Below are 27,251 nucleotides of genomic sequence, written 5' to 3'. Positions count from 1 at the left end.
GGTGAAGCAAAAAACAGACGGACCCCACCATGGAGGAGCCAATACAAGATGGTGTGGAGTTTTGTTGTTTTGGATTTTTTTTGTTTTTGTTTTTGTTGGGTGGGAGGTGGGGGAATGTGTACATAAATGTAGGTGCTCCTGCAGGCCAGAGAGGGCACTAAATCCCAAGAACTGAAATGGCTGTGACCCTTCAGTGGGTACTGGGAACTTGATGCAGAAGCATCAAGCACTCAACCAGCAAGTGATCTCTCCTGCCCCCTTTAAAAATTACAACAATTTACTTGGGGGTGTTGGGGGAGATGCCATGGGGCACATGTAGAGGTCAGACAATGGCTCTTGGGAGTTGTTTCTCTCCTCCCACTTCGATTCCAGGGATTGAACTGAGGTTGTGAGGATGGATGGCAAGCCCTCTACCCACTGAGCTATACCAGTTATGCCCTCTACACAATGAACCATCCCAGTGGCCCCTAGCTTTCACTTTCTAGGATGTTTCTATCTTTTGCTTGCTCTTTTCTCTTACTCCAAGGAACTTCATGCAAGGGCATTCTATGAATGTCTCGTAAACACTAAGTATCCTATAAAGGTTATACATGCAGTAGCTGCCCTGGGCATACCTGGGGAGGTTGAAGGAGTCAGTCTGAAGAAGGGGGGTACTTTACTCTCTATTGTGGGGTCCTGCTCATGCTCGGTGTCTTCATGCTGCAGCATTCATGTTCTATGACACTGTATTGTTTGCTGAAGGAAGAGTGGTTCAGTCCAATACCTACAATTTGAGAAGAAAACTGGGAAGGCGATGGAGTCCTTTACTCCTGGAACCACTATGAGTAGAGGACACATGGGCAGCCACAGCCTGATTCAGGAGGACACCTTTTGGACCTTTGCCAGGCACCACTGCTGCCTCCAGGTTCGGGGCACAGTCACAAGTCTCAGCGTTAGAAAGTCTCTATGTTCAGCACCCGCACCCTATTTGTGGCTCTTCCTGATTTGGGGGTCGCATTATGTTAAGTCTCTCCTTCAGCACCATCCCTTCCATAACCTAAGTGGCTCCTGGTGATGGGCACTGACAGCGGGCATTTGATGTGGGTCACAGGCACAGCTGGCATGGGAGGTTTTGCTATCCCAACCAGAATGGTTTAAATGTACAACTTTGGTGGTGTTCACCTCTGGAACTTCCTGTATGATATTTTCAGCTTCAGTGCTTAGAGAGAATGGGGAAAACATGTTCAGGTCAGGGAGTATCCTGGAGAGTTCAGTCAGCAGCAAGTTCATTCCTATAGTGACACCTTACCCCTGGAGCATGGTTCTTCTGGTTCCTGGTTGTCTGGCAAAGTCAGGGCCTACTGCTGAGTACAAACAATGTCATCTTCTGCTAAAATCTTGATTTATGATAATCCCCAGGTCTGCCTGGCCTGTGCTCTGGGGAGGATAGTGTTTGACTGGATGTCTGGCTTGAGGGAAATCCCTGCTTCTATTCACCCTGTTGCTGATGCTGCCTTGAAGGGTTGATCACAGTCCCCCCCACACAGACCCCATCAGGTGGTCCCTAGCTCAGGCTGCAGTCTTCAGTGTCTATGTTGTCATGGTAATGCCTGTGGCTTTCTCCTGAGGTTGAATGGATCTCAGAAGGGTGGGCAAGGGTGGTGTTTTCTCAGTGGTTGAAGATTCTTAGAGGATCTCATCTCCATATCCTAAATGAAGCCACTTTTAGTTAAGCAGCCCTTTCCCGTAGTAAGGCACAGGTGAACACCTTGATTTGAAATTCAGTGTTCTCAAATTTCAGATTTCAAATTAGGGATGTTCAGGTTGTGCTGTGTTTCCATTCCTCCCAGAAGCTAGCTCATATGGGACTCATACATTTGGCATCACTAAATCTACCCAGTGATTATTCAAATTGCCACATCATTCCAGGCACAATGGAGCAGTCCTCCTGGGACATCAGTTGATTCTGGCCATTGCCCTATACCAATTGCTTGTCTTTTTTCTTGTGTGTATGTGTGTGTGGGGGGGGAGAAAGAGACAGACACACACACACACACACACACAGAGAGAGAGAGAGAGAGAGAGAGAGAGAGAGAGAGGTGCCTATGCCAGATTGTATAATTACGTGTGCAAATGTGGATACCAGAGTGAAATATCATGTACCTTCCTTCAGTGACAAGGATTTCACTGAACTATCAGCTCTCAGGATCCTTTTGTGTAACTCATCCCTTGATGAGGTTAGAGACTCCCATGGCATTCCAGAACTTGTCTTTATAAAGGTGCTGAGAATTCAAACTGAGGTCTTCAGGCTTGCGGAGTGACTGCTTGGACCCTCCAAGTATCTTCACAGCCCCATCGTTGGCCATTAAATTCTCATATCATTGCTGACATTTCTGTTCAAATATGTTCTAAATTGAACATTTTCTCATTACTGAGTACAAGGTTTTTTTTTCAGTCTGTCGTCAGCAGCTGCAGCCAGTGGTTCTCATGTCCTAATGAGCAGAATTTCTAGATTTGTTTTCAAAAGACCAATATTCCATTATAGAATTGTCTTTATCTTTCCAGACAGGTTCTCTCTACATAGCCCTAGCAGGTCTGGAACTCACAGAGATCCAACTGCTTCTGCCTCCTGAAGACTTGGATGAAAGGCTTGGGTCACCACATCTAACCTGGCTTGTTGGTTACGATGTCATGAGGGGAGATTAAACTGAGGCCTTCCAGAAGCCAGAACCTGTTTGGGTTTTTTTGACTTTGTGGATCCTGAATCAGTGTCAAGGGTATGCTGGTGTTGAGGGTCATCAAGACACTGAACACAATGTCCTGCTTTACCACATAGTTCTGCCCTCCCCCCTACAACCCTCCCCCAAGGTCTCCAGGCTCCCAATTTACTCAGGAGATCTTGTCTTTTTCTACTTTCTACTTCCCATGGAGATTAGATGTATGTAAGTCTCTCTTAGTGTCCTCATTGTTGTCTAAGTTCTCTGGGATTGTAGTTTGTAGTCTGGTTTTCTTTACTTTATGTTTAAAAACCACCTATGAGTGAGTACATGTGATAATTGTCTTTCTGGGTCTGGGTTACCTCACTCAAAATAATGTTTTCTAGCTCCATCCATTTTCTTCCAAAATTCAAGATGTCATTATTTTTTCTGCTGTGTAGTACTCCATTGTGTAAATGCACCACATTTTCCTTCTCCATTGTTCAATTGAGGGCATTTAGGCTGTTTCCAGGTTCTGGCTATGACAAAGCGTTAGCAGCTTTTATAAGACTATGACTTCACATTACATTTTTGTCAGATTTAGTCAAGAATAATGATTTTGAATTGAAACTCTTTTAGTATCAAAATAAAACATTTTAGTTATAGATGATGAGTTTAGTAAAGAAATTGGGATAACCATTCTTTGGGTAACAGCAGAACAAGTTTATACCACATTGAGACTGTCTCCTGAGAAGGCAATGAAAAGTGATTATATCAGACAATAATCAGAACATTTAGAGGTAAATTTTAAGCTTGGGCAGTCAGTAAGGGCTACAGCCAGTACACACTAAACATGGTTAACTTACATATTAGAAATAAACAGTTGGTGGTCATGTTTATGCATTTAAACCAGACAAAACTTTTCTTTCCAGTTGAATTTTTAGGCAGGGGGAGGGGCTGCAGGCCATTTGTACTTTCCTGGTGGGTCTGCTCCTGCAGCTGCCCTCCCTGCTCTGGTGTTTCCCACTGTGCCACTTGGGAGCAGGAGTCATCTTGTGAGGCCAAAACCAATTATCATCCAGGAGAAGTGATGGACAGTGGCCATCCTTGGTACCTGGCCTTGTAGTCGTCTCTGCTCACCTCTGTCCTCCTGGCTCCTCCTTGGTCTGAGACTGCAGTACCTGTGGGGGGGGGGTGATCCTCTCCCTGGCTGCCTGCAGTGCTAGCACAGACAGAAGCCTGCTGAAGCCTGGAGTCCTGAGGAAAAGAGGTGCAGGGAAGGTTGGCAAAATCTCCTGTTAGATTCCTGAAATCCTAGAAGTGATAGAATAGGATCCAAAAGGGCCTGAGGCTCAGAGGAACCTCCAGGTATAAGGACTGATAATCCTTTAAGTCTCATTGTAGGGCTTTGTCAAAGACAGTTGAGAAATTTTTGAATCCTTGTGGCAGGCGAGTCCAGGTGACTGACCAAAGAAGCCCTGGTCTTGGTTGTCCCATTTGAAAGCAAAAAGCGTCTGACTCTTGGCTTTAAGTGTTAGGTTGAAGAAGGCATTAGGATGAGAACTGAATACACTTGAAGCTACAGCGAGAGGGAGCTCAGGAGATTATAGGGGATGGGGACTGTGGCATGAGTGGAGGCTTCTTAAGTATCTGAAAAAATAGTTCACTGTAAATGATTGATCATTGATCTGCTAAGAAAACTGCTGACAGTCTGTTCTCATAATTCTGGACTTATAACTTTATATTTTTTATACATTCTTATTTCTAAAATCTATATTTTTATTTTCTTATTCTTGGACTCTTCAGTGTACATAGTAAGTTTCAGGACAGCCAGGTCTACAGAGTGAGACCTTGTCTCAAAAAGAAAAAAAAAGCACAGTGTATGAAAGAAAAACATTATCTGCTCAGGATCCCCAAGGTAAAAGTTCTCAGCACAAAGATGATTTCTTTGCGTCAGAGGAACAGAGGGCAGTGAATAAGAAACAAACACAGGAGATAGAAGATGAGAGAGAAGGGGAGGGGAACAAGAGAATGGGGGCAGGGATATTTGTTCCAGAGGGATAAAGGACTACCTGCCTCTCAATAGAGGAGAGATAGATATAGCCCATAGGCATGGTGGTTGATAAAGGTAAAATGGAAAATCTTGCATTAGGATGAGGTAGTTACTGTTAATTCGGTAAGCAAAAATTAGATGAGCCAAAGAGGAATTTTGATTGCTGGTAGTCAGCCTCAGGCAGAGGAAGAGGCCAAGTAAGGTTTTGTCTGTCTCTTTGTCCATCCGCACAATTGGAATCCCATGGGGCTCATGCCATGCTCTGATGGTCACCCCCCAAAGAAGGTCAGTCTTTTTTCCCTTGTCCTTCTCTACATAAGCTATGCAACAAACAGTGTTAGAGCTTTAAACAGAGTTTGTAGACCTCACCAAAGCAAGTATGCAACAACTGTGACCTTGAGAAGTTGCTGCCCATACAATAACCATAGACATTATACATATTTGGGAATATCAAAAATATCACACTGTAACCAACACACAAGGCCAATGATAAAAATATTATTTATAAATGCATATATATTTACAATGATGTCTCTGGTCATAGGAACAAAACAAACATACAACCTATGTTGCGACCGCCTCAGACCAGCAAGGAAGACGCAACACCGGACTCTTCTTTCAGCAGTTTATTCAGGAACCTTGAACAATCTTCAAATACTGGGGAAAGCCAACCCACAGCTAAAGTAGCCCCTGGTCAGCCAGCCCCAGCAAGCTACATGGGAAAAGAGGATAGGTCTAGGTACAGGAAAGCAAGCCACATTCTCAGTCTAGGCCATATATGGGATGGTGTGTGACTGAGACCACCTTCTCAGTCTTAGCCATATATGGGAATAGTACGTGACTTAGAGCACATTCTCAAGAGGGGGTGATGGGCAGAAACCAGCGCCACCCTCATAGCACTGCACAATGCAGCTCTCTACAAACCTACACATAGAAGCTCAGCAAGAATACAAAAGCCTTTGCTATATATTTACCATTTTACTCCTGAGTAACTCAGCATACCATTACTTCATTTTTATCTGAGTGCTCACTTTTAACTTGTGGTGTTCATCACTTTAATCCCATTCTCAAGGCCCAACATCCAGCACCATTTGTCTTGGTCCAGCCAACTTGTGCATATGTTCCTGAAAAGTGGAGTGTGGATTGACGAAAGAAATACACAAGGGTGCTGGAGAGATGCCTCGGTGGTTAAGAGCATTGCCTGTTCTTCCAAAGGTCCTGAGTTCAATTCCCAGCAACCACATGGTGGCTCACAACCATCTGTAATGAGATCTGGTGCTCTCTTCTGGATAGCTGTATACATAATAAATAGATAGATAGATAGATAGATAGATAGATAGATAGATAGATAGATAGATATAAAAAAAGAAATACACAAAAGTCTGAAGACAGAGTTAGAAAGGCATTATATTGAATACTGAATCTGCCTTGTTAATTTTTCTAGCCCTTTTATACCCCAAGCCAAAGGGGGGGACAAAAGATTGTTTTTTTAATCATGATATAAGGAAAAAACAAGAGTGATTACTTCCTTCATATTCAAAACATCTAACAGCTATACCCTAAGTCAAACATCCTGTAATTTGAAGCAAAACATCCAGTAGCTACATCTTGGGCCAAACATCCTATTGTTTGACCTTGAAGGATCAATAATATGCTTGAACTCTCTGACCTTATATCAAGATGGAGCAGAGCCATTTCTGTGGGCCTCCAGATACCCTGCCTTTGGGGACACAAGATCCTGGGAGGGTAACCTATTGAGTCTTAGACATTCTGGGTGACTTAGTATCCCCACTCCAGCACCCAAGAAACCCTGGTTTGGTGAATGGAAAGATATACACAAGCCCAAAAGGCTCAGGGTATAGAGACCTAAGACTATAGCTTTATTTATGATTTACCCGTTCAAGGAACAGTTACTCACCATGGCCTCCCCTGGTACTCTTTCCATCATCATAGACACTGGTGGTCTGGGTGCCCTTTGCCCCAACACTAGTGGACACAGTAGTAGCCAGAACATGCTGCCTTCATTAGACTTTATTTCTGACCTGCAGCCTGGGACTTCCTGCCCTGTCAATGTCACCTTGGCTTCCAGAGCTCTGATGGAGAGAAGACTATACCTTGAGGAGATAACCCTACAGCAGAGCTCCAACACCCACAGGTCCACTAGGGTCTGATTGCTCACCCTGGAGTGCATGGGAGGTTCCTGTGTGTGCTTGGGAGGTTTGAGTATCCTACCCAGGTCTTCCTGTCTCTCCAAGATGCCTCACAACACTGGGACAAGAATGGAGAAGAGGATCCTGGGCTTCAGCTCTACTTTTACCCCTAGCACCTCCCAGCCCAGGAAACATCTGTGAACCAAGTGGCCAACTCCTGATGGCTAGTCAAAAAATAAACCCTGTTTGGACAAGGGTCCAGCCCTCCAGATCACCCTGACATGGGGTTCTTAGCCCTTTCTGAAGCTACCCACTACTTCCCTGTGGGTGCTAAGACAGTAGTCCATAGCCAGGAATCCTGGCTTTGTCAGAGTAGACCAACAAGGGCCAGCAAGATGATACTGCAGATGAAGGCGCTTGCCACTAAGCCTGGTAGCCTGAGTTAATTCTGCAAGATCCACATGGTGGAATGAACTACCACAAGTTGCCATCTGACCTCCATATGTACACCTTTGATGGAGGAGGGTCATATGTCTATTGGTTAATGAAGAAACTGCCTTGGCCCTTTTGATAGGACAGCAGCTTAGATAGGCAGAGTAGACAGAACAGAATTTTGGAAGAAAGAAGCCGAGTCAGTCAGTCGCCATGATTCTTCCACTCCAGACAGATGCAGGTTAAGATCTTTCCTGTGAAAGACCCCCCGAAGGATGTCTTTCTTCTGGAGAGACCCCCTACCCAAGGATCAGTCGAGACCACTCGTGTGGATGCAAACAGCAAGAGGATTTTTTATTGTCATGACAGGGTCCTTCAGGTTCGGGATATGAAGGACATCCACAGCTGTTACAGCCCATCTTTTAAAGCAAAAAGCCACAGAGACGGGGGGGGGGACCTGTAGGTTGTTTTGTAACTTATTGGGTTGGCTTATTCAAAAAGGCTATTACCAATAATTAGCTGGAGAGTGATTGCCAGATCAGATGAGGTAAAAGGAAACTTCTGAAGGTCACTTTGCCCCTTCCCAGGAACTAAGTCAAAACATCAGTAACTGAGTCAACACCTAAGGGTTATCATGCCCCTATTCAGGGAGATGGAAAGTTTCCAACATCTCAGTACGTGCATGCATAGCTGTTATGTCCTTGGTTCCCAGGGGAGGTGGGGAAGTACTGAGAGTCATCAGAAATGGCTTCAGATTTTTCTTAAAGTTTTACATTTTCTTAGGGTTGAGAGGGCTTACAAATGCATTTAGAGTCTTTCACCTGGTAAGCCACCTTGTGATGTTACACAGATTATTAGAAATAGGTTAGATCAATATGCAAGAGCTAGCCAATAAGAGGGTGGAACTAATGGGCCAGGCAGTGTTTAAAAGAATACAGTTTCCATGTAATTATTTCGGGTATAAAGCTAGCCATGCGGGTGGCCGGGTGCCAGGAATGTAGCCCGTCACTCATTACAACAGAGTGGCACTCCAATGTGATGGACTAAATTCACTTAAAAACCTGAGAGGGCTTTAAAAAAAAGGGAGTGGGAGTTTAACACAGCTTTTGGCTGTTTGTGGGTGGCTTGCTGCAAAGAAATTTTCCTGACTAAGCAGCAGGAAAAAACTTGCTGTTTTAAAATGCTGGCTTTCTGTGCTGTGCTGCCATTGCGATCTGTCTGGCTCCTGTGGGAGACAGAGCTTTTGAATGGAGCATTTGGATTAAAATGCTACAGCTTGCTTGATGGCAATGTGGACTGCTGTGTGCCTGGAATTGTGTGTGGCTCAGGGGCACCAAATGGCTCCGAGGCAGGAGCAGCCCAGCTCCGCGCCAGGCTGAACTGTGCTGGTCTCAGGCAGGAACTATCATAATTACTGTAATAACAGCACAATAAGGTTTAGACTGGCAGTAAACAGGTGGTACCGTATTACCCTTACATGGTGCAACTTAAGTTTTTAAGAAGTGCTTAACATTTTAAGAAATGCTCCTGGATAGTAAAAAAAAAGTACAGATTCACAATAAGACAGATTCAGACATAAAAGACCACTAAATGAGTCACAATGTTGGATAAATGTACATAGCCTTGGGAGAGAGAAAAAATATATAAAGAATAAAGTTAATGTCTTAAAAAAAGGGTAAAGTCTTTAAAGAGACAGAGTACAGATAGTTATAGATTAAAAGAATAAAGAAAAATAAGCCATGTAACAATGAAAAATTCACAGAGGGTCTGGATTTTGTACATTATGTTTTCTTTAAATTTTTTGACTGAAAAGGAGTTAAGTACAGAAAGACTTTTTATTACATGGGCTGCCAAGCTAAACCAGAATGGATATAAGGGTATTATAATTTCAGAATTTGGGTCTAAGGATATGATGCTTTGGAGAGGGTCTTCTCTTGTTTTCACAGAGGATGAGACCCTTTGGGTTGCCTCTATCCCAATGTGGTATGATAGACCATGCCCTCCCGAAAGGTTGATGTGAACAACCTCAAAAAATTACTTTGCTCAACTGCCGACTGAGATGAACCTAGCAGACAGGTTATCCCATAAAATACCTGAATAACAGCACCCCATTCAGCAGGAAGCAGTTTGGAGAGAAAAAACTGTGCCCATGTTCTCAAATATTGTTTATAAATGTTCTTTTACATTTAGAGGGGGATATGATATAGATATGAATAATTTACATTGGTATGGATTTTAAGGTCAATTTTGTTATATGTATTTCTGCTTTTGATTAAGGTATTGTAATTGTGTAGTTCACTTAAAAATGTAATGTATAATTAGGAAATATAGGTTGTTAATGGATAATCATTGATAATAGTTAAGCTTGTAGTCATGTTAGATTTTCTGGATATATAGAGATATATTTCAGTTAGATAGGCATTCTTCATATCTTTCAAAGACTACAGAATATGGCATTTAATGTTTTAATAACTTAGGGCTTTTCATGACAATGAGACATGTCTGCTCCTGGCAGCACCAATCTACTTCAAGAAGAAGATGGGCATCGAAGAGGCTCCTTATGGAGTTGGTTAACTGGGCAAGAAACTGCTCTTGCATGGACTGGTGCATAAACTGGACACAAAGAACCCACAGAGAGAGGACTGCTGAACTTGCCTAATGGTGAGATGGTCTTTTGGGGATCCTGATTCATGAAAGAGTCTGCGAGACAATCTGTAGGACATAACAGAAAGTGACTGAACTGCCTTTGAATTTTCCTGCTTCATGGAAATGTCCTCTGGATACTATGAGCCTGTAGGCTGAAGATGGATGCCCCAAAGGTACAAAAGAACTTTGGATGACTGTCCAGACAGTGAGATGTCTCTGTTATTTCTAGAGTTTTGGATTTCTTCTTTGCTTAGGTAATATTATATCCTTCTGGAGTCTTTGATGGAGTTGAAGAATGGTTAGTTATAGTAATTCTTACTTGATAATTTTTTGCTATATGTAATTTTACTATGTTAAAGTGAATGCCTTTCTTTTTTGTTTAAACAGAAAAAGGGGAAATTATGGAGGAGGGTCATATGTCTATTGGTTAATAAAGAAACTGCCTTGGCCCTTTTGATAGGACAGCAGCTTAGATAGGCAGAGTAGACAGAACAGAATTTCAGTCAGTCGCCATGATTCTCCCACTCCAGACAGACGCAGGTTAAGATCTTTCCTGGTAAGCCACCTTGTGATGTTACACAGATTATTAGAAATGGGTTAGATCAATATGTAAGAGCTAGCCAATAAGAGGCTGGAACTAATGGGCCAGGCAGTGTTTAAAAGAATACAGTTTCCGTGTAATTATTTCGGGTATAAAGCTAGTCATGCGGGCCGGGCGGTGGTGGTGCACGCCTTTAGTCCCAGCACTAGGGAGGCAGAGGCAGGCGGATCTCTGTGAGTTCGAGGCCAGCCTGGTCTATAAGAGCTAGTTCCAGGACAGTAACCAAAAGCTACGGAGAAACCCTGTCTCGAAAAAAAAAAAAAGCTAGCCGTGTGGGCAGCTGGGTGCCAGGAACGTAGCCCGCCACTCTTATTATAACACACCTTGGCATCCGTGCATGCTTACAAGCACACACACACACACACACACACACATAAAATGCTATAAATGGTGGTGAAAGCCTCTAATCCCAGCACTCCAGAAAGCATAAGCAGGATGATCTCTGTGATTTCAAAGACTGGTGATCTACAAAGTGAGTTCCAGGACATCTAGGGCTACATAATGAGACCTTATCTCAAATAATTTAATACATAAATAAGTAAATGTTTATTGTAATAAAAGATATTATAAAGACCATATCAACAATTGTTGCTTCCCAGAGTACCACAAATCCTCTTGGGGTAGCCACCATGCCATATGGATACTTCTTTTATCTCAGGTCTTTGACTGGCCTTGAATAAAGTGAGGTACAGAAATAATATATCCTGCTGGGCGGTGGTGGGGCACGCCTTTAATCCCAGCACTCGGGAGGCAGAGGCAGGCGGATCTCTGTGAATTTGAGACCAGCCTGGTCTACAAGAGCTAGTTCCAGGACAGGCTCCAAAACCACAGAGAAACCCTGTCTCGAAAAACCAAAAAATAAAAAAAAAGATATCCTTGTGAGTATTTGGTCTTTTGAGAGTAGCTGAGGGCATTGATGCCCTTGCTTAGACCTGACACTGAATACCTGCTGTAAGTCATTTTCTAAGGACTCTTGAGGAATACTATTTTCAGGTGTGTTACTTTTGTATATGACTGCATTTGATTAACTGTAAAGCTGTGATTCTTTGCCTATCTAAAACACCTGATAGTCTAATAAAGAGCTGAATAGCCAATAGCAAGGCAGAAGCAAGGAAAGGTGTGGCTCACAGGCAGAAAGTATAAAAAGAGAATGGAGGAGGAGAATGAGCAAAAACAAGAGAACAAGGAGAGGAGGACATAAGGTTCCAGCCACCCAGCTACACAACAAGCCATGGAGGTAGAAGCAATAGAAGCAAAGGAAGGTATACAGAAATAGAGAAAGATAAAAGCCTTTCACACAGTGTAAAGGAATATTCTGCAACAGACAGTGGGTAAAAGCTGATGAGGTGTTGGGGATGTGGCTACAAGGTGGGAGAACTCTGAAGAGAGATCATGGTGATGGTTGGACAGATATGCCCAATAAACTGGACTAGAACTCAGCATGTAGTCCATGATAGCCTTGAACTTTTAAGTTAATGTTACATTGTTTTGTGTGTGGGGTGTGTGCAACCCAGTATATGTTTGGAGGTCAGAGGACTTGTGGGAGTTGGTTGGTTCTAATTCTACTACATGGATCCTGGACATTGAACTTAAGTACCAGCTTCTTTGGCAAACCCCTTTACCTGACTCACCATATTTCTGGCCCACTATGAACACATAGATAAATGCATGAAAGACCCCCCCCATACTTGAAAGACCCCCATGCCCACGTACTATGTTAAACTCTGCTGAAAATTTAGCTGGACCCCCGGGCTTAGATGATGCTAAAACTGGATATCTATGGGTTGCAGACTCACTGACTAGGCTAAGGAAAGAGAATATTCCACTCACCCCAAGGCATTCTATCTAAACTGTCAACTTGCTGCAGAGTGCTATATCTAGCTTTGTGGTTTTTCGGGACTAAGGAGAAGGAATACTCCACCCCCCAAGATATCCTATCTAAACTGTCAACTCGCTGCAGGGTGTTTTATCTGTCTTTATGGTTTTTCAGGGAAATTCGAGAATAGACATGGGGCCAATCCCAGGATGAGCTAAGCCCACTGATTTCAGAGCCAATGAAATGCTTGTGCTATACTATCCTCTTATGTAATCATTTTTCCCTATAAATATGGCTGTTTGAATTTGCCTGTGGTGCTCAGTTAACATAAGCTACTGTTGCACCCACAGGTGCCTGTGTAATCAATAAAGATACCTCTTGCTGATTGCATCTGTTGGCCTGAATTATTGAGTCTGGGGGATTTCTCCCACCACCCTTGAAAACGAGGGTCTTTCACGCACACACATACACAACCTGCATGTGGACATCTTGACTGCTTAGTATCCATGAAAATCAGAAGAGGGAGTTGGATCATCTGGAACTGGAGTTAAATGGATGTGAGCCTCCTTGTAGGTGCTGGGAACCGAACCTGGGTCCTCTGCAAGAGCAGCTAGTGCTTCTCTCTATCCTCTCAATATGAATGTAATTTATTTACTTTTTTATGTGCATTCCTCTCTTGCCTGCATGTATGTCTGTGTGAGGGTATCAGATCTTGGTGTTATAGACAGTTGTTAGCTGCCATGTGGGTGCTGAGACTTGAACCTGTGTCCTCTGGAAGATCTATTGATTGGAGAGTCAGAGTCAACTACAATTTGTCATAGCCTGCCACTAGCATACTGCTTGGAAAAAAAAAACGTGATTATTGAAGGTTGAATAATAGATCCTCACACATTATAGGAGCAATCATTTCTGAAAAACAAAATGTTATCACATTACTCTTTCCCCTCTTCTTTAGGTTTCCTCTCTCTCTCTCTCTCTCTCTCTCTCTCTCTCTCTCTCTCTGCCTACATGTCTCTGTTTGTCTGTCTGGGTACAGGTGTGTGAGCACCACTGTAGCAGAATGTCCTGAAGGCTGGCGCCAGAGGGATCGCAAGTAACCTCCACTAGCAGTGACACCTGCTGGGTTCCCCCTGGCTGGGCTTGAGTTTTCACACAGCCCCCAGGCCTTCCTTTGGGTTACAAATACCTTTTGTTTTCCTATGTGATTCTTGACTGAGAGTTTTCCATGGATACAAAGACTATGCAAAGCTTGATTCAGGGGAAATCTGAAAAACCGTGGTACCTTATGAATCAGGTATGTACACAGCATTGTATTGTGGAAGCATTGTATTCTGTCTGCAACCGCAAAGGCTAAGAGTCTTCTCAAAGGGTCTCTGAGTCTTCATTTCTCAGACCTGTGTGAACCCACACACCCATGCCAAAATATTCATGACACACCACAACCTAGAGATAGTAAGAACCTGAAATCCCTTTCAAGAATGTCCTCTTCCATGTGGCTGGTCATGGTGTTCTGCTCAATTTCAACAACTTTGGCTTGTGGGGAATTTCAGAGTCACACAATGCAAAAAAAGTTAATCCAGTTTTAGTCAGAAAGTTTATAACTTAATTTTCTGTCATAAAATCTGAGATATCCAAAACAACCTAAGGATGCTCTTCAAGGGCATAGAAATCTAGAAGCACCCAAACCCAAAACAGCAGATGAGGACTAATAGGAAAGTTCAGAGTTGGAAGCAGTGAGGTGAGCATGCAAATTAACAATAATGATGATGATGATAATAAAGAGATCCCTGAAAGAGCTGGTTATTTTCTTTTTTTTTTTTTTTTTGGTTTTTCGAGACAGGGTTTCTCTGTGGTTTTGGAGCCTGTCCTGGAACTAGCTCTTGTAGACCAGGCTGGTCTCGAACTCACAGAGATCCGCCTGCCTCTGCCTCCCGAGTGCTGGGATTAAAGGCGTGCGCCACCATCGCCCGGCTGGTTATTTTCAAGGATATGTATGTCACAATGCAAATCCCTCAATGAAACCGATCAGGAGGTCAGATACAAATTATATTATAGAAAAACTGATGTTGTAACTGAAGAAATTCAGTCCAGAGGGTCTTTCAGGGATGTAGTTTTTATACTGCAGAAAATTAGATATTAGCAAAGGGTTGCTGGTAGCACACGCCTTTAATCCCAGCACTTGGGAGGCAGGTAGATCTCTGTGACTTCAAGAGCAGCCTGGTCTACAAGAGCAAGTTCTAGGACAGGCTCCAAAGCTACACAGAAACCCTGTCTTGAAAAACAAAATAAATAAATAAATAAATAAATAAATAAATAAATAAATAAATAAATAAATAAAAGAAAGGAAGGAAGGAAGAAAGAAAGAAATTAGCAAAGGAATTTTTAGACATGTTTGAAAATTGAATTAAAATCAAATAAAAACACTTAAAAACATGAGTCATAAGCAAGTTTGGACTGGCAACAAAACCAGTTCCCAACAAGGCAGAGCCCAGATCACATGGATTTCCTGAATCATTCAAAACTTTGCAGAAGAATGAAGACTAAGGTTACAGAAAATACTTTAAGAAAGAGAAAGCAAAGGAATACATCCAAACTCATCCCTGTGCCAGTATTACCCTGATTCCACACCCAAAAAAACTCAATGAATTAGAACAAGTAAAAGTTCCTTTCCTCAATAAATGCAGTTGTGAAAATCCTTAATGGGAATCCTTGATACTTCACATCCATCTCAACAACACACTAAAGAGCTCTTTGTTCACAATCAAAATAGCCTCACCCATGAGCTAAAGTAAAATCTGTAGCAATCAAATTGAACAACAGCCTAATAAAGAAGAAGACTGGGGGAAGAGTCTGCAATCAGCACAGTGATAACTGTTTTGTTATAAGGAAAGTAGCTAAAACTGGATATAGCTTTATACGAAACAGATCAGGTCCAAAAACAGAAATAAGATCTACTTTTTCTCTTTTGGGTCACGAGGAAGGAGAGAGGCTGAGTTTTTGTAAAAGTCATTGTATCAGACACAAAGATGTGATGGAGGAACTCAAGTAGTGCAGGAAAATATGATCCAAGTATAATGTAGGCAGATATGAAAACTACCATGCTCTTTCTTTTGTGTAATATATATATAATATGTATATCATATATATTTAGTGCAATGTATGATACTTATTGTATATTGTGATTGCTATAATTAAGAGTATATAATAGTTTCCCATAGCAGAGACAATGCCTAACCCAGAGGTCACATATCTCTGTCTCCTAAAGTTTAACTCAGCTCATATCTGTGGTTGATCAAAAATGGCCAGGAAACTACTCTCAGTTTGCAGAGAAAAGCTCTGGCCTTGTAAATAAAACAGCTAGTTGTAAGATAAAATGACCTAAGCTGAGAAAAGCTTCTTAAGTGTCTGAGAAAATAGTTCATTGTAAATGACTGATTCTTGAAAAGCTGTTGGTAGTTTGCTTAGGTTTACAGCTTTCTTACTATATCTTAAGCTTCTACATTCTAATCTTTGGTGTCTAGATTTCTATTTCTATATTTTCAGTCTTATTTCCAGACCCTTAATGTTCCCCCTTGAATTTGTTACCTGAATTAAATATTTGATTCATTTTGATTATCTTAATGTTTCTGGCTTGGCCTTCCCTCAGCCTGGTTTGGGAACTGGGAGGAAGTATTCTCTTTTGTAGCTGCTTCAAGCTGAAATGGGGCTTAAATGGTCAGGGTCCAGGAAGGCTGCAAGGGCAGTCAAAGGTAGGGAGGGGATAACTGGGAACCCAGCTGGAGTTAAGCTGCATTCTTGTAAAATGACTTGATCTGCATCAGTTCTTTGCAGTTTAGGGTTCATGGGTTGAAGACAACAGCTGAGGTCTAGATGTGCCCTGTCAGTTATGTGGGGGCTTGTTGAAACAGATATAGATTAGAGACAAAATTAAACTTTGAGGAACTTAAGAAAGAATAACAGTCATAAGTCTCAAAAAAGAGAGAAATTCCAACCTAAAAATGGAAGGGGGGCTTCATCCTCAAAATTGTGACTTGAGTCAAGCTCTTCATTTCTCTAAGTCTACATCTGAGCTGGAGTTGAGGTCTGTCTTTGAAATTAGACTGGTGTCCAAGCCTCTGACCACAGTATATTGTGAGCAGGGAATCAGGAGTTCTCTCTTTTTTTTCTAAAGGGAGTTCTTTTTTTTAAGATTTATTTATTTTTTATGTATACAAAATTCCTTCTATGTATGCTTGCCAGAAGAGGGCACCAGATCTCATTATAGATGGCTGTGAGTCACCATGTGGTTGCTGGGAATTGAACTCAGGACCTCTAGAAGATCAATCAATGCTCTTAACCTCTGAGCCATCTCTCCAGACCAGGAGTTCTCTTGAGGAGACACAACTCCTTATAAATTTAAACAACATAGTAATTATACAAGGCCCTGCTATTATGAGCATTAAAAAATTAACAAGTGGACCAGCAATGGCAGATATTAGGGTTGTTAACCATGGTGACCAGTCAGACAGCCTGTGGAACCAGGAGAATGGTTTCTGTTGGGGTGTTTTTTTCTTGTCTTTTAAGGAGATGCACCTTGAGCTCCTGAAAAGTGTTTTTGACAACACCTGAATGGTCTGCATAAAAACAACAGGATTTTCTCAAGGCAGCATGTAGATCTCCTTGCTTTAGGAGTAGCAACTCTAGTCCTCTTTTATTTTGTAACCATTTCTGCCGGAGAATCTACTTCTTTTTCTAAGTATGCAGTAGTTGATTGGTTACAAAATAAATCTTTTTTCCACAGCTTCAGAAAGACTATTATAATTGGCTTGACAATGCTGCTGCTCTTATGGCAACAGAGCCAGTGATACCTAATCCCACTTTTACTGGAACAAGGATCTGGTCTGCTCTTTTATGCTGTCCTTCTAGAGAGGAGTCCAAGTGTACCCTGCCAGGTGGCCCATCATAGTAATATATCTGTGGTACAATTTGTACTAAGACACAGAGTCCAGGTCGGTTTCCCATGGTGGAAAGACTGGTTGATATGCAGGGATGCCCATGGCGCCAGCACACCACGATCATCTAGAGTGACCAATAGATGGGAGTTGCTTAGGTTAAAAGTATTTGTAGACTTTGAGAAAACATATTTCTTTTTACATACAACTGAATAAGTGGTTCTGTCTAAGGGATAGTTGTAGGAGTGGAACCAGGTAGCCTCTCCTCGAATCTCTCTCCAGGGTGAGAGGGGCCTCCCAGGGACAAGCTGTTCTGTTAGTTAAAGACACAGTTTTAAATGTTAATGATGGTTGTGCCATCAGAAGGCCTAATCCTATGTAAAAAGGAGCCTGGGGTTTAGACACAGCCAGCAATCGCAATCGTCCCTTTGTAGAATTAGGAAGGGGTAAGTAGTCTGGACCATCCCAAGGAGAGGGTCTGCAGGCATAAGAGAATCTATGGAGCTTGTCTCACTCTGTACAGTTGTTGACACAGTAAACCCCAGGGGGTTGAGGCACTCGGGTGACTTAGTGGTCAGGAGCGGAGCTATGGGGACCTAGATGGGACATGGGAGAGGCCGGATGAGGTCCTGCAGGGGACTTATAGGGAGGACAGGCATCTTGACATGTGATTGCTGTATAGTAAATGCCATTCTTTGGTCATGTCTGTTAGGTTGGGAGCCTAGGCCCCAGCCCCTCGCATCTATCCCAGCCCCCAGGCCTGGTCTGGACTTCAAATCCCTCCCTAGGGGTGGGGTCAAGACCACTCCACAGGGTACTTAAGTGATCCCCCAAAAGAAAAACATGTGGTCTCCCTTTCTTCCTGCCAGGGGTCGCATTCCTGTGGCTTCCCAGTTTCCCCTTGGGGCTACCCGAAAGCGCAGATCTCCCATTAAACCTGTATTTCTTAATTTGGCTTGTTTTGATTTGACTTGATTGGGAATTTTTGCATCATCAGAGAGCTCGCGTTAAGAAATATTTCTGACATTTGGAGGTTCCTGCTGAGCTAGGGCAGGTCCTTTCCATGCGGCAGGCCTCGTTTTGAAAGGTCCCTAGTCTACAGTTCGAGCCCTCTATGTCATGCTTAAAACCAGCTTCTGGGCTACAGCAGCTGCGTCTTGGTGAGTCCCTTTTCTTGTCTATGCTATAGGGTTTTGGGGGACCCATTCATACTTATTTTTGTGGTTTTTGGATTCCCAATGAAGTCGTGAGCTCACGCTGTGAATTCGAATCAGGTTGCAGTCAATCCTGGAGAATCAGGATTGGCTGAGGTGGACATCTGTGTGTTTTGGGACGCCAGGCATCCAATCTCCACGACCCCTGTGGACCTAAGAGCCACCTTGGCGGATGCACTAAGGTGGACTTAGGTCTTGTAGGTGGGCATAGACTCTAAAATGGGCACTTCCAGTTCAAAGCCAGGTCTGTTTTTGTCCCTGTAAGCCTCTTACAGAAATCTTTTAAATTGAGTCTACCTGATACAGATAAACAAAACTTACATATAGATGGGGTTTTTTTGTCCATAGCTTTTTGGTCTCTGTGCTCTCGCCCCTTCCCCTTAGCCAGTCTCACAGCACCATGCTGCCTGAGGCACTGGCCCCTCCCCCACTCCCTCAAACCCACACCCAACCCCTCCTGTGGAGCAACATTCTTTCCCCTCCCTTTCCCAATTTGGAGGTTCAATGTCAACTTCCACCTTTCCCTCCCCCTCCTACCTCACTGCTCCACTCCTGGACCCCCTCTGCGCACTGGGCTAGTCCTTCCCCTGCTCCGTTTTCTATCCCAAATCAATCTCAGGTTAAAAAAAAGTGGCTAGCTTCCTTTTCTGCCAATCATTCTGCTTCCTCAGTCAGAACCAGATATTAGAAAAAAAAAGTTGAGGATGGTCCCCAAACTCCTATACAGGAATTGGTGAAAATGACCTTAAAGTTTTTAATGCCTGAAAAAAATCTTCCCGACAGACAAAGCTACAACAATCTACAGGCCCAGCCCTTACCAGCCGCCCTAAAGTCACAGGAAGGGGGACAAGGGAAGTCAATCACAGGGCTCTATCAAGTGTGGCCTAAATGGTCACAAGGCACGATATTGCACTGCACCTGCTCCGAGGTTGTGCCTTATCTTCCAGCAACCTGGACACTGGAAATCACAATGCCCCCATGCGGGCTTGTCCTCTATGCCAAGTCATGGAAGTCCGGCCTCATCACCATCGGCAAGTGAAACTGTGCCAGCCTCCAAATGTCTCAGCCTTGCAGAAGATCGACGCTGCCCAAACGTGGTATATCCCATAACCCTCTCCTAGCCTGGGGTCATGCTACAAGTGGTAGGTAAGTCCATTACTTTTATTTTCACTCAGGCTTTAAGTTTCCCTCACCAATTTCAGTTATAGGGGTAGACGGGACCTGTTCCTTCCCACTTAAAACTCTACCACTGTCCTACATTCTTGTAGGACAATTTTTTTTCTCATTCTTTCTTAGCGATACCGGCTTGTCCAGCACATTTACTGAGTGGAGATATCCTTAGCCTCTTCCCCAAAGCTTTGTTCTGCTTCTTGGAGCCCCTTTTAACCCCGCCCATCTCCAAGATTCTATTTTACAGGTTCATTCCTCCTGCCAGATGTGTGCCCAGGCCAACCCACAAGGAGCTCTCCACATACTCCAGTTTCGTGGACACCAACCGGAAAAAGATTGGCAGGTTAATTTCACCCATATGCCTACTCATAAAAAACTTTGTTGTCTCTTAACACTTGTGGATGCTTTTACAGGATGGAAGTGCTTCCAGTCTCCAGGGAAACAGCAGATGTGATGGCTCAGAGTCATGGAGCTCCTGTCAGAAGCTCTCAATATCTCCTGGACAATGGGACTCATCAAACAACTAAACAAGCTCTCCACTAAATTCAGGTTGTCTTGGCCCTCGCTTCAGGGCCACCCATGTTCCCCTATGGGCCTGAGCCCTTTTGAGTTGCTTTATGGCAAGCCCTTTATCCTTAACCATCACCTCCCAGTTCAAACTCCTCCACTGGTGGGGTACCTACTCTACCTCTCCCTTTTAAGGTTTCTTCTCCATTCACACGCTGCCAATTGTCTCCCTGCCCCCACACCAGTGGACCCTAATGCCCCTAAACCTGCTCCGCTCTCCCCAGGGGACAGAGTACTCCTTAAACAGTTAACTCCCAGATCTCCCTCGAGCCTCGATGGACTGGACCTCACATGGTAAACCTCACCAACCCCTCAGCTGCCAAGCTCTTGGGCCACCCAAGCTGGTACCATTTCTCCAGGCTCAAGCGGACACCTACTCAAGACACTTGGTCTATCCAGCAGACAGGACCTTCCACCCTTTGGTTTTCCAGGATGCTGCAATGAAGGTCCTACCTGCTCCTCATTCTGGCACACTCATCTTTATCGATAACAACTATTTTTTTCTAGACACCTGCCTTCTCATCTCCCCCAAGGAACAGATGCCTGCCTTCTCTGGGATGACAGTTCATGGGATGCCTTTCCAGCCACAGCTCTCGCTAAACGTGGACACCTGGCTCTCCCCTTCCCCATGCTGCCCCGTGCCTGCAGGAAGTAGCCAGATTTGAGTCTACACCCTTTTTTCCAAAGAGAGCCTAAATGTCATAATTACCATTCCAATTTTCTGTCACCCCTATAGCCAAAGAGTCTGGAATGTTAGGTAGGGAGCCTAGGCCCCAGCCCCTCACATCTATCCCAGCACCCAGGCCTGGTCTGGACTTCAAATCCCTCCCTGGGGGTGCAGTCAAGACCACTCCACAGGGTACTTAAATGATCCCCCAAAAGAAAAACACGTGGTCTCCCTTTCTTCCTGCGGGGGTTGCATTCCTGTAGCTTCCCAGTTTCCCTCTCGGGGCCACCCAAGAGCACAGATCTCCCATTAAACATGGATATTTCTTAATTTGGTTTGTTTTGATTTGGCTTGATTGGGAAATTTTGCATCACCAGAGATCTCACTTAGGAAACATTCCTAACAATGTCCGTTTTCCATATCCTCAATCCCCAAGATCTCCCTGAGTCCCAGGAGCTATAAGCTTGTGGGTGCACTGCATCCCATTTTTAACATTGATTGTAATAGGGTTATAGTACAAGGGTTTTGTGCAGGAACTGCTGACTGTAGCTGATAGGGTTATAAAGGGATCCTTATCAACGTCCTAAGATGGGGCCCATGTCACACAGCCCTAGAAATGATGCCAGAAATCATTTTGATTGGAACAGGCTTGAGTAGAGGCAGCTGGGAAACATAATAATGTTTCTCCTGTGTATCCTCTGAGATGCTTTTGGTTAAGAATTAGGGATTTAGATATTTTCATAGGCTGGGAGTCAACCTTGATAGCCTTCCTATTTGTATTTTTGCTAGGCACCTTATTTAGTAAGAGGTGTGGCATTAAGTGGCATAGGTCAGTTTCAAAAATTGGGGCAGCCCTGAGATCTGAGAGGAACACTTCAGATATTAATCGTCCTGTGCAGAAGTCTGTGGGTCTCCATATAAAAATGACAGGAAAGGATACTGGTCCCTTCCAGCATGATCCAAGAGTCTCCTTATGGTGTCTTCAGATCCAAATAAGGTAGCTTGTAGCAATGGGGTTTAGCAGGTAGTGACTCATAGATGTATCTCAGGAGTGGGAAGACATCATCCTGGATAGTCTGGAGAGCCTGGATGGACTTAAGAAACTTGTAGACATTTTAGCCATAACTTCTGATGGAAGACTGGGGACGAAGGGAGGGGGCCTGCCAAACATAATCTCAGAAAGTGATAACCCACAATTCTGAGTGTTCTATACTCAGAATAGGGAGAAGGGTCCAATCATCACCAATTTCTAGGGTTAATCTAATTAAAGTCTCCTTTAATGTCTGATTTGACCTCTCTACCTGTCCTGAACTTTGGGGATGATATGCACAATGTAATTTCCAATTGGTCCCCAATGCCTTAACTAAGTCTTGAGTTACCTTGGAGATGAAAGATAGTCTATTATCTAACCTTGTCACAGAAGGGAGTCCATACCTTGGAATGAGTTTATCAAGAATCTTAACCGCTGTTGATGCTGTTTCTTTTTGATTGGGGAAAGCTTCAATCCATTCAGAGATAGTATCTAAAAAACTAGGAGATATCTATACCCATAATTGCCAGGTCTTACTTCAGTGAAATCCATTTCCCAGTGGACTCCAGGGGAAGTTCCTGTCTCTCTCTTATTTTGAGAGAATTTCTTCTTCTGTGAGTTAGTTGCCTGGCATGGGAGGCATTTAGTCACACAGTCCTCTACCAATTTATCCATGTTGAAAATTTTAAACCTCAAGTGTCTCAGGAGCTCTTTTAATTTTCTTTGGCCTAAATGTGTCCCCTTGTGAATTTGGTAGATTAGGGACTTAGCCAGTTCAGCTGATAAAATGAGTCATTTGTCTGTTGTATGAACATTTTTAACTCAAGTGTTCAATAAGGATTCAATATCTTTATTGTCTTGTGTAGAATATTCTGGCTTTTCAGAGAACATGGGATCTGGCATTATTATCAATGAATTAGCAACATATAGGGCTGTTTCCTTGGTTGCCCGGTCTGCCCTTTTATTGCCTTGGGCCTTGTAGGAGTCTCCTTTTTGATGCCCTGGGCAATAAATAATGGTCAGTCTTTGTAGAAGCCAGAGGGCAGACAATAGATCCAAAATTTCTTGTTTGTTTTTAATAGTCTTTCCCTCTGCAGTCAGTAAACCCCTTTCCCGATATATGGATCCATGGACATGCATGGCAAAGGCATATTGACTGTCTGTGTAAACATTGATAGTTTTATCCTTCCCTAATTGTAAAGCTTTGGTTAATGCAATTAGCTCAGCCTTTTGTGCTGAGGTACTGGGGCAAGGAGGTAGCTCAAATTGTCTCTGAAGGTGTTGCTATTGCTACCCCTGCATACCTGGTCCCTTCTCCAATGAAGCTGCTGCCATCTGTGAAGTACGTGAGATCTGGATTTAACCAAGTCAAGTCCGACCAGATTCCACGTACCTGCTAAAGTATCTCTGTGCAGTCATGGATGACATCAGAGTTTGGAGTAAGAAGCAAGGTCTCAGGGTTGAGTGAGGTGCTAAGAAGGAATCTGATACGAGGGGGGTTCAAAAATAAAGCCTGGTAGTACGTTAACTGGGCATTAGTCATCCACCTGTCGGGGGTTTTCTGAGGACCCCATCTATAGAATGAGGGGTGGTTAATATTAAGGGTTGCCCAGAGTCGATTTGTCAGCATCTTTGACTAGGAAGGCTGTAGCTGCAATGACGCAGAGGCAGCTAGGCCACCTAGAAGCCACAGGATCCAGTTGCTTGGACAAATAGTCCACCTGTCACTCCCAAGGTCTAAGACATTGAGTCAAAATCCCCTTGGTCACCCCACTTCTTTCATCTATAAACAGTTGAAAAGGTTTATTTATGTCTGGTAGGACTAAAGCAGGGGCCTTTAGCAGAGCTTCTTTTATGGTTTTGAAAGCTCTGTCTGGAGTCTCAGTCCAAAGAAAAGACTCCTCTGTCCCCTGCATAGCCTCATACAAGGGTTTTGCCAATTTAGCAAATCCAGGTATTCAGAGTCTGCAAAATCTGGCTAAACCCAGAAACTCTCAGAACTGTCTCCAGGTTTTGGGGTTGGGATATCCAGTAGAGTTTGTTTTTGAGCAGATGACAGCCATATCTTGCCTTATTTCAGTATGTGTCCCAGGTATGTAACTTTTGGGGCACAGATATGGGCCTTCTTATATGACACTTTGTGAGCCACCATGTGGTTGCTGGGAATTGAACTCAGGACCTCTGGAAGAACAGCCAGTGCTCTTAACCCCTGAGCCATCTCTCCAGCCCCTTTAGCTGACACTTTGTACCCCAATTGGCATAAGGTCTGTAGCAAGCCTCTAGTTGTCTACAGGTTAAGAGTCTCGGTCTTTAGAGGCAATCAAAAGATCCATCAACATACTGCATGAGGCTTACCTGTAGGTGTGAGGACTGATAATCCTTCAAGTCTCCATGTAGGGCTTCGTAAAAAAATAGTTGGGGAATTTTTGAACCCTTGTGGTAGGGGAGTCCAGGTGAGCTGACCACTGAAGCCCCAGTGTTGGTTGTGCCATTCAAAAGCAAAAGCGACTGACTTGGCTTCAAGAGTTAAGCTGAAGAAGGTGTCCTTAAGATCTAGAACTGAATACACTTGATGCTCTGGGGAGAGGGAGCTCAGGAGATTATAGGGGTTGGGAACTGTGGCATGAATGTCTTCAATCCATTTGCTAATCTCCCTAAAATGTTGCACAGGTTGAAAACCATTGGTTTCTGGCTTCTTAACTGGTAGAAGTGGAGTGTTCCATAGAGACTGGCAAGGCACTAGGATTCTATGCTTCAGGAGCCAATTAATGTTTAGTAATACCTGACTTGGCCTCCAGGGTCATGGGATACTGCCTCACCCTGATTTGTTAGGCATTGGCTTTTAACGTGATTACAACTGGGAGCTGCTGAATCACTAAACCTGGTGGTTAGTTTCTGCCTACACTTCTGGGATGGAGCACTGGAGTTTAGCCATTATAGGAGATGTCTCTCAAGTGAAAGTCTGTGAGAAGAGACTGTATTCTTCCTCCAGATCTAAGCATAAGGCATAGACTTTGGGCCATGGGGAGGTCATCATCCCCTTCTGAGTGCAATAAATTTAGGCTTTCATCTTAGCCAACAATTCTCTTCCCAGGAGGGAGTAAGGGCATTCAGGGATAATTATAAAGGAATATATAACTTTCTTCTTTCCCAAATCCATGATTCATTGTGTGGTCCATGGTTGTAGAGCCAAACTGGAAGCCCCTTGAACCCAGGTTTATTTGTCTGATAGAGGACCCAGTGGAGATTTTAACACTGAATGGTGAGCACCAGTGTCCACTAGGAAATCAACAGTTTGCCTCTCCACTTTTAGGGTTACCCAAGGTTTGAGGAGAGGCTTTGAATACTGCCCCCTTCACTTGTCTGGGCCCACCAATTCCAGGACTTTTTGTCCCCTCTTCCTTAGTGGACATTCCTTTTACCAATGGCCCCTTTCTTTGCAATAAGCACATTGATCCTATTTTATGGGAGAGACCCCATTGACTATTTGAAACAGTCTGTATTCCCTCTGGCCATCAGGCCTCAGGTCTTATCTGCCAATAAGACTTTTGCCAGTCCCCAAGTTTGCTTATCCTTGGGTGCTTCTCTATTGTGATAAACCTCAGTGGCGATGGTAATCAATTCAGTCAGACTTTTACCTTCAAATCCTTTGAGTGGCTGAAGCTTCTTTTTAATATTTGGGGCTGCTTGGTTGATGAAAGCCAAGTTGACTGCTATTTGGTTCTCAGAAGCCTCTGGATTCAGTACAGTGTATGTAAAATAGGCTTCCATCAAGCACTCGAGCAATGCTTCTGGTGACTCATCCTTCCTCTGCTTTATCTGGCTTACCTTAGACAAATTGTCTAGCAGCTGCTCAGAGACCACCTATGAAAATCTGGTGATAGACTTTTAGCCATTCTCTACCCTCAGCAATATTGTAATCCCACCCTTCCTCAGGATGCATAAGGGGGAAGACCTCATTAATGATTTCCTCATCATCGGTGGGTCAACCATCCCACCCTGGAACTTGCTTATGGCATTCTTGCAGAATTCTATCTCTTTTTTCAGTGGTGAACAATATTTGGAGCAATTGTTGACAGTCCTCCCAGGTCAGGGAGTGGGTAAACAGGATGGTATCTAAGAGGTCTACTAGCACTTGGGGTTTCTCAGTAAAGGAAGGAGTCTGAAGTTTCCAGGTATACAGATCACTTGTTGAAAAGGGGAAACATACCAGGCTAGGGTGGGGGTTGGGGGAGGGGTTGTCATCCTCATCTGGAGGTCAAATAGTGCAGAGGGGGAGAGCAAGAGATGCTGCCACCTGTGGCTTCCCTGAACAAGTGCTCTGAAGAAGAAGGTTGGGGAGGAGGTGGAGGGGAGGGAAAGGTACTCTGCAAGGGAACAGAAGATTTTAATGAGAAGGAGGCAGTGGTAGAATCAGCACTCGGAGGGAAGTTCCTACCCTGTCTGTGAATCAGACGGTTATATGGGGAGGGAAAAGGTCTCTGTCTGGATCAGCTGGTGGGGGCAAGACAGCAGGAGTATCAGATTCGTTGGTGCTTCCTTTTGATCGCTTCAGAAGAACAGGAAGAATGTTGGTTTCATTCCTTGTGGAAGGAAGGAAGGGTTTCAGCCATGAAGGAGGATGTATCAGGAGGTAGTGCCAGGCCGTGATATAGGGCACTTGGTTCAGTTGTGCTGGATGACTAAAAATAACCTCCTGGACATTAAGGATAAGCTTAAGGTCAAAGGATCCTGCAGAGGGCCAACCTACCTGAAAAGCTGGCCATTGTAAAGAGCAGAAGGTTTTAAGTCACTCTGCTCCACAGGGCTGCAGAGACTGCAGTGGCCTCCTGGCAATCCTGGAAATAAGAAAGGACAAGTTCTAGGGGAACCTTAGGTTTGGAAGAAGCTTTTCCGATAATGGCAATTACTTCACACACAACCACAACAAGAAGACTGACAACAAATAAAACAACAAGAAAACAAAAATGAGGAGACAAGAAGCCAGCAGACACAGAAGGGGAAACACTACACATAGGGTCACGTGATCCCATTTCATTTCCAAAAGGCTGCAACCTCACAACCCAATGGCCAGAGGAGGAATAATAGTGTCCCCTATATTCCTCCAGCTCTGATAATAGAAGTGCATCCTCTAGGTCTTCTTGAGCCTCCAGATTGTCCAGACAGCAGAAACCAAAACCAGAAACTTACCAATTGGTAAAAACACCCATGCAAAAGCAGCTTCAAAAGGTTCTTTTGAAGTCCCACCTTTAAAAATCTAACCCCACGGGGGCTGGAGAGATGGCTCAGTGGTTAAGTG

The sequence above is a fragment of the Chionomys nivalis genome, chromosome 25 (assembly GCF_950005125.1).
Source record: "Chionomys nivalis chromosome 25, mChiNiv1.1, whole genome shotgun sequence".
NCBI classification, from domain to species: Eukaryota; Metazoa; Chordata; class Mammalia; order Rodentia; family Cricetidae; genus Chionomys; species Chionomys nivalis.
The sequence above is the reverse complement of the archived record's forward strand: the minus strand, read 5'-3'. Positions refer to the sequence as shown.